General features: G+C 51.9%; 1 protein-coding gene across 5 annotated transcripts in view; it reads left to right on the forward strand.

Moving 5' to 3' along the window:
• Tox2 (TOX high mobility group box family member 2) overlaps positions 1-8,533 on the forward strand; it is a 118,454-nt gene that overhangs the window by 20,412 nt on the left and 89,509 nt on the right. The window contains exon 1 of one of the 5 annotated variants that reach the window (XM_029536441.1): positions 1,129-1,191. The exons of the other annotated variants lie outside the window; for them this stretch is intronic. The gene's annotated coding sequence lies outside the window, so the exon portion shown is untranslated. Of the gene's footprint in view, positions 1-1,128; positions 1,192-8,533 lie in introns of those variants that run through there. 5 annotated transcript variants of the gene reach the window in all.

The raw sequence follows: 8,533 nt of genomic DNA on the forward strand, positions 1-8,533 counted from the left end.
CTCGAACCCAGCTCCTCCCTTCTTCACGGGGCTCTAATTTAGGTGTGTTCTCATGAAAGCTGACGAGATTAGTAGGCATCCATAGGTCCCAGGGCTACATAGTTCCAAGGCTCATTATCCCTTAAAGGGTGACATTGGCCTCCTGGCCTAACTCCAGCAAAGATGATTAACAGAGGAAGACCTCTATGTTTGTATTTTTAGTTATATATGCAACATTTGCTTGTGCAAAAGAAAAACAAAAAGACACGTGTGGCAGCTGAGTCCCTTCCTCCTACTATTTGGGTGACTACAGCTAACAGCCTGGTGTCCTTGACAATGTAAATCCAAGTGCATGTGCCTCTACCCCAATTCATGCATGCACACACACACACACACACAGGCACACGCACATACACATGACAAAAATGTGAACATGTGTGGGCATGCACACACATGCTCGAGAGCATCCCTCCCCACACACATACACACACCAGTTCATATTTTTATAAAAACAGAACCATGGCCTGACTCTCTCTCCCAACCAGTTCCAAATTGTCCCCACAGACAAGCTCCGTCCACTCTGGTCCATAAAAATGGATGTGTCTAGTGTATTCAGTCAGTTCTGGCTTCAGATGTTCATCCTGCCTCAGCTCTGTGTAATGAGCAGTGCACTCTGGCGAGCCTGTGTGTGGGATGCAGGTATTTCCGTGGCATGGATGCTCAGGAGTCTAATTGCTGAATGAAAGGCATGCAGCTTTTACACCTTGGCAGGTGCTGACAGTCTGCCTTCTGAAGGGCCTTCCTGTGCAGAAGCTTCTCCCAGGCAGTCTGCCTCGGAAGCCAGGGGTGATGGAGCTCGATTGTGTATGGGGGGGCTGCCACCTCGTCTGCTCCCCAAGACCTGGTACGGTGCTCCAAACATGTGGGCCCAAATTGGGATAGAAGATGGATTTGGATCAAAGAGGTTAAATAACAGGTTTTCCTGTTTCACCTTGTAGGAACGGGATGGGGGGCGGGGGTGCCGGGCCTCCAGCCAATAGAGGACCAAGAGTCGTCGGCAGGCTTATAAAGCTGCTATTTCTGGCATTTTTTCTCTTTCTGTGCTGATTATGCAGCAGCATCTCGCAGAGGCTGTCGCAGGCGCCTTCTCTCGCTGCCTGGGCTTCCGTGGAATGAGGCTCAGGCTCCTCACGAGACACTGGTGCATTGCAGGTGCGTCTCTGCAGAAGGTAAGCAGCGGTGCCTGCTGCTTCAAGGGGTGAAGGTGTTCAGGCTGGCCCTGGAGGGCAAGATGGGTGATGCTGGATCCTGGGCGGGGTCAGGCAGGGACTGGTGCCTGCCATGTTCTGCAGTGAGGATGCTGTGCGGGGTCCAAGGGCCTGGATATGGTTCTTCCTCTCTGATAAGAAATTCTGTGTGTGGCTAGCCTTGTCTCTGCTAAGTAGGATTAGCCACCAGTCGTCTTGATGCCCAGGGCACTCAGGAAGCATTCATTCATTCATTCATTCATTCATCCATTCATTCTTCTATTCATACATATATTTATATATTCATTCAGCTTGCATTCAGCTCACATATAGCAGGCCTAGCCAGGTGTAGGTGTTTGTGGGAATAGATTGGGAAGAGGGCTAATGGATTTAGACAAGAAACAGTGAGAACAGTGATGGCGACAGCCCATGACGTGTAAGGATCCAGAAGACACTGGACTGGGCGTGGGACAGGTCTTCTGAGCAAGTGGCAGGAGTGATGTGCAGCTAGGGATGGCACCAGGGAAAAAGTGGAGAAGCAATGAAAATCCTCCCCTCCTTTTGTAAAGGCCACCTCTCCTCTCATCAAGTGAGGGACGGGAAACGACCGGCTGGGATCTCCACGGCCACCCTTTTGGAGGAGATATGCAGTGACAAAGGAAGGAGGGCCAAGCAGTGTAGCAGGTGAAAGAGGCTCCTGTTGGTGGCATTTCCCACTGCCCCTGGGAGCCGGCCAGGAGGTGGCTGGTAGAGAGGACAGTGATCCTTCTGGCCCTCCCACTCTCCATAGTCATCGAAGGGGATCTGGCTTCATGCACGTGCGTCCCAGAAATGGAAGCTGACAGCTCTTGCCCATGTTCCTTTATGTGGAACATTAAGGGAACAGAGAGAAAGACCAGGAACCAGAATCCTTCATGCCTCCTGAGAGCTTCCTTCCTAATCACCATATAGCCACGAAGAACGGTCTGAGACACGGGGCCCAGCATGGCCCAAGGGAGATCACACAGCCAGCTGGCCAGGGGGGAAACAGCTATGGGTGTCTGCCAAGCACTGGGTCACTGGTGGGTAATGACCGCTTTCAATCCCAGCTTCACCCTGAGTAGTCCGTGACATAACACGGGCGACTCAGACTGTCTGAGTCTCGGTGTCTGCACCTGCCAAGTGGGCACTGGCACCTTCTCTGGGATGCACACAGCCACATTCATGTTGCTCACACTTTGCCTAGTAGCTGGGAGGGCTGTCATTCATGTTGAGTGGGTAGATGGATGACCCAGAGCAGCTCAGCTGGGGAGGAGGCCAGGATGCTCGGGGTTGGGGGGACCTGTGCTCTGGTGCAAGCACGTGTGGCCAGGGAGCTACCCCTGCACCTAGAGTGGGAGGTGCTGTGTTCTGTGTGGGGCTGTCTGAGAAAAATTGCTCTGGACACCCCCCCCCCATGGCGTCCTTGAAGGCTGCTAGGCATCCTGGCCTTCCCGTCTTACAGGGACAGGCAGCCAAATTACCAGCTGCAGATCGTCACCTGTTGTGTGGGGAGTCTGGGCTGGATGCTGGGGGTGACCTAGGAAGGGCAGGTGCGCTGGAGAATTGTTAGTCCGTGAAGACCTCTTGTCAGGAACAGAAACTGAATATAGATCTAGGACTCGGCTTAGGGCAGGTCTCTGCTCCACGGGATCACCTTGTGACCCCAGGCAGGTCACTTTTACCTCTCTGACCCTATGGGATGGCAGGTTAAAGGATGACACAGGATGAGCTATGCCTGGCATGGTGCTGTGCTTTGTGAATAGAATGCCACCCCTTCCTAGGGAAGGGATTCAGGGAGCTTTGGATGGGGTCTGGTGTGTGCTGCAGACTGGCATTAGGTAGGATCCCGCTAAAGGCTTACATGAAGAAGGAAGGTGGCCAGAGTGTAGACTCCAGTCATGGTGTCAATCCTGGCACGCTTCTCAGAAATAATTCCAGCTGGTCCCACCAACTGCTCCTGTTCTGCCGTGCTGGTAGTCACAGGTGGGAGGGGGATCGCTCGGGATAGGGGGGGCTTCCTGTTGGAGATTAGCTTTCTGTCTGAGACTCACTGGGTCCCTGATGCCTCTCCCGGCTGCCTTCTTCAGGAACCAACCTGTTGTTTCTGAGATCAGTTACTGAAGTCGGGTACCACTGGAGGAGGCAGCTCAGGCTCAGCTGTGACCCCGGAGGGGCCTGGGAAAACCATCACTGGTGGGTGGACTCCTGACTCTCGTGAGGTCTGGGAGCCATTTTCCAGGGAGGTCATCTCTGGTAAAGTATCTGTTGAGTTCATCCCTGGAGCAGCTATGGGGGACGAAGGCTTCCATTTTTCTTGCTAGGAGACCCATGCCACCTCTGAGGAGCTCAGAAAGGCCACGAGCACAGACTGAAGCACCCACACCCTGGAGGGGCTCATCCTAGAGGAGGCAAGGCTGGGGGTAGCCTTGATTTACCCCCTACCACGCTCACCCATCTTAGTGACTGTTACTGGAAACTGAGTACAGACCTGGACGCAGCATGGTCCCCTCCCCACCCTGCTCTAACTGACTTCTTCCTGCTGCTGGCTGTCCCTTCAAAGCTTGACTGTCTGCTACTGGGGTGACTTCATGAGCCTCCTGTCTTTAACTTTCCCATTAGAATCTGCAGCTGGCTCAGCTTGATAGTTTGTTCCCCCCGAGACCCCTGGCAACCCCTGGCAGCTTCTCCTCACCCCTGTGTCCATCCCAAAGCCTCTCCTGCCAGCCCCAGGATCGCCCACCTCCCAGCCCCTGGGTTTCTGTTTCCTCCGGGATCCTGTTTGACACTCTCTAAAGCTCCTTCCCCAGCCAGACCATCCTGCCTCCTACTTCCTAATCTGCAGGCCCCGGAGTCCACAGTGGGTTTCTCTTATACCTCCAACTCCTTCTTATCTGCCGGGGACCTTGCCCGGACATCAAGGCTTTGTTGAAGTCCCCTCTTGATTGCCTTGAAATGTATGTTATGGTCCCCATGAGGATCAATGTGGGGCTCTGGAGGACCTTACCTAAGAATGATACATATTTATGTATTTATGTATATTTATTTAAATCTCCTGGAAATATCTGCTTGGGATGCACTCACCTAGACAGAAGTAAAAAAGAATATGCTATAAAAGTAAGTCAGGCCCTATAGACAAACCCCTTCAGAAGCTTCAGTCTGTAGTTTCATGTGGCTGTGTGTCCTTGGACAAGCCACCTCACCTCTCTGAGCTTGTAGTGTTATGAGGATTAACAAGACGCCATGCATCACATGTCTCTTCTCCTTGCTAGGCATAATTCTCCCTCTAGGACACTTGGAACATTTAAATGACCCTTTCTATTTGCTCCAGGCAGAGAAAACCTGAAGAGGGGCCAGGCACATTGGCCCTGGGTGCCCCACACGGGGAAATGTGCCATAGGTCCCTAAACAGGGGCAAAAATAGCAAGCACCAGGGCACCCTGTGATACAGAAGCCACAGAAAAAGCCGCAGGCCAAGCGGATGTCAGCTGCCTGGAGGCTGATGTGCTTGCGAAGCAACCCTCAGGCCTGCCCTGGCCTGCCTCTCCAACCACAGCATCAGATAAGCGTGGGGAAAGAGTGCTGGCTTCCTTTCTGGGGAGGGTAATCGCCATCTGTGGGAGGGCTTTGCCCCCATCATCCCTCTGGCCTCTGCTCCGTTCCCCTGCCTGCTCTGCCCACAGTGATGTCCCCTTGCTGACCAAGGTGACACCTGGGCACTCCCTGGTGAAGGCGGTTAGACTGGCCACTGGGCTGCATGGATGTCCTAAGCCAGTAGAGGCTTGACTGCCTCCCTCCCCTCCTATCAATGTCTGACTCCCTGCAACTTCCTCCTAAAAGTCCAGTTTGACTAGCTGAAAGGGAATTCCTCCCGATACTGTCACCTGCTCACCGCCTCCTTCCAGGTGTGTACAGCCCTCCAGTGTGCTGTGCGAGCCACTTGTTGTCTCTGATGGCTTCTCTGGCACAGGACAGTAAGCTCCAGTGGCTTTTGTTCACTACTAATCCACAGTCGCCCCAAACAGGCCTGGCACAAAGTAGATATAAATACTCAATAAATAAATAGTCTTTCAGTTCATGGACACACATGGGCATGCGGAACCATCAATTCTATCAGGAGAGGCTGGGTTTGGCGGTGTTTTTAGGGGCTTTAGGACTGAGAGATGGACTCACTGTCTTTGGAGACTCCGGCATCATGATTTTATTAACCTCAATCAGAAGTCCCTGCTGACCCTGAGGTGGCAGATGTCTGGGTCCAGAGAGGGTTCTGGAAAACCCATGTGGCACCTTGCAAAGGTTCAGTCTTTAAAGTTGTTGTGAATTTGACTTTGCCCATTTGCTTTTGGGTGAGGGTCTTGCTGTGTAGCCCAGGTTGACTTCAAACTCTTCCTTCTTCTACCCCAGCCCTCTATGTGCTGGGATCACAGGCTTGACCCCGTGTCTGGCTCGTGAGTTCGTCTTTGGGTCCACTGTTCTGGATCAAATCCCAGCCCTTCCACATCTCAGCTGTGTGGCCACCACCTCTGCATCTGGTATTTTAGTCTCCTTGTCTGTTCAGTGAGTGATGATTCTGACCTTGACTATATAATCTGCAGGATTGTGTATCAGCTCTGTGAAGTCCCTGTCTTGTAGCAGATGGTCAGTAAGTGACTGCTTGTTAAAACCACTCATTGAATGTATTAGTCAGCTTAGGCTCAGTTATGCCTCAGTAACAAGTAGACCCAACCCTCAGTCATTTATCGCAAGGATAAGTTATTTATCTCTTTACTATTATATTCATTCCATTGCCCCCTCTCAACCCTCCCAGTCCTTCATCATCTAGCAAGTAGGAGGGTATATTTTTGTGCCTCCCAAATGTTCCATGGCAATTAGCAGATAATTAAGTCTTGGATTCTGCTCCACCCAGGACTAAGGTTAGTCTCATCTCCCTCTAGAGACCCGGTGCTCCTTCAGAGCCAGCCTGGAGTTCTCATATTTGCCATTCTGTACTTCCGCAAGAAAAGACCATTCGTTTCTGCTCCTAGACCATTGGCCTAAACCAGCACCATCATATGGTGAACACCTCCAGGGTCCCCGTGCTGAAAGAGGAGGAAAGGAAGTCTATTATGGTGGGCACATCCTGCCTGACTATCTCCAGGCAGAGTTAACCTTCAGTTAGCCCAAGGGAACTTATCCGGTATTGGCTGAAAGATAGCCTTAATACATCCATGTCCTAATTCCTGAGACCTGACTGTCATCTCGTGTGGCAATTAAAGATAAAGATGTCAAGTTGAGGGAATTGTCCTGGGTTCCCTGGTGGCCCAGAGTCATTTGAGGTAACTGTTACAAGGGATGTAACAGGGGATCTGAGACTGTACATGATGCCGGAAGAGAAGGGGTTAAGCTGATATGCTTTGAAGGTGATGAAAGGGGTCACAGGTCGAGGGTCGTAGGTGGCCACTGGAGGCTGGGGATGCAAGAAATGCATTTTCCCTTGGAGTCTTTGGAGCTCCTGCCCTGACATGGTCTTAAGCCCCGAGAGACAAACTTGGGACTTCTGGCTTCCAGAACTGTGAGAGAATACATTGTGTGGTTTTTGTCGTTGCTACTAATTTTGTTTTGCTTCCGTCGGTTTGTGGGTTCGGCGGTGCCCGGGACAGAACCCAGGGCCTTGTATACTAAGCAAGCATTTCACCTCTAAGGCCCAGCCAGTCTGTGTGGTTTTACATGTACCTGTTTACAGTGATTTGTTTGGGGCAGCCACGAGGAGCTAACATATCACTTCAAATCAGAAAGCACTAGCAAAACGCAGTGCCTAGAAGCCTCCGCCACTCTGACAGCACAGATCTGCTCCTTTGCCCTTACAGTGGTCTGTGTCCCCTGTTCTGCCTGGCATTTCAGCCTCTTGGCGGAGGATACATGGAGTTATGGTGAAAGATGACAGAACATGTTCAGAGCCCAGGTCAGCTACTTAGAGACTGCGAGCTTGCTCCTTTATCTTTCCTGCTCAGTCCCCACCTGAACAGTGAGCACTTGGGCGAATGGTCCCCTAGCGAGGGACTGTCTCCCAGCAAGGGACTAACACAACTATAATGGTACTTGATTCAGCTCAAACCTCCTTTCTCGGAAACCTCTGATGAGCAGAGGGGAGCAATGGGCCTCCGCGAGCAAACCTTATTTTGTAACTATACTGCCGGCTTGTTTGGCCCTCAAACCCAGCCTGATTGGCACAAGGCTCAACTCTGCGTAATACCAACCCGCTTGTGTAAATATTCCCCTCCCTGTTTGACAGCACAGATGCATTTGGCAGTATGTGTCACCCCTCGCTGTTGCTTTTCTGGAAGCCAACCAAGCGAGATCAGAATTCTGGATGGCATGGATTCTGGCTGTGCCCTGGTCCCTCCAGCCCTGCAGTGCCTAGGACTTCATCCCTCCCCCATTTTCCCAGTAGCCCACATCCTCTCCGTCAGCTGGGGCTAATATGTTCTGCTACTTTAGGGCAGAGGTTAAAACTTGGGGCAGGAAGAGCCCACACATGCAGACGTTTCTGTGATGAATTGAAAGGGGAAATATCCTTGTTTTCTTTTGCATTGTCAGAAAAAGAAATCAAAAGGAAGTGTGTGACCAAGGAAAGGAAATTAGGGTTTGCCACCAGCATGAGTCACCCCTTTTCTGACTTCTGAGTAGGCCTTTACCCTTGCTCATTCACTTCCCAAGCTCCTCAGTACCAGGTTCTGTGGAACACGGGGACCGCAGTGATTTTTAAGCTGGCTACAGACTTCCCCGTTCTGGCCATCAGTGTACGTTTCTCCTGGGGAGTCATGGCTGAACTCTTTTCATTTAATGCTGCTGCTGCTGCTGCTGCTGCTGCTGCGCGCGCGCGCGTGCGCGCGCGCGCGTGTGTGTGTGTGTGTGTGTGTGTGTGTGTGTGTGTGTGTGTGTGTGTGCTGAAATGCTTCCCACTGTATCTTTTTCAGGGTCTTTCACCGAACTGGCGCTCACCATTTGGCAAGGCTGGCCTGTAACCGTCTCCCCAGACCTGGGATTACAGGCACGCACCGCCACGGCCAGTTTTTTATTTGGCATCTAGGGATCAAACTTAGGTCCTCATGCCTATAAGCACTTTGCCAAGCAACGGAGCCATCCTCCAGCCTCTGCTTACTGGTAGTTTATCCAGGGCTTCCTCAGTGTGCACAGGAGCCTCAGACTCTTCTTCTGGCCCCACTTAGGACTATAGGCGCCTCTGCTTGGTCATGGGCAGGTTCCTCTCCTGGCCCCACTTAGGACTATAGGCGCCTCTGCTTGGTCAT

The sequence above is a fragment of the Mus pahari genome, chromosome 3 (genome assembly GCF_900095145.1).
Source record: "Mus pahari chromosome 3, PAHARI_EIJ_v1.1, whole genome shotgun sequence".
NCBI classification, from domain to species: domain Eukaryota; kingdom Metazoa; phylum Chordata; class Mammalia; order Rodentia; family Muridae; genus Mus; species Mus pahari.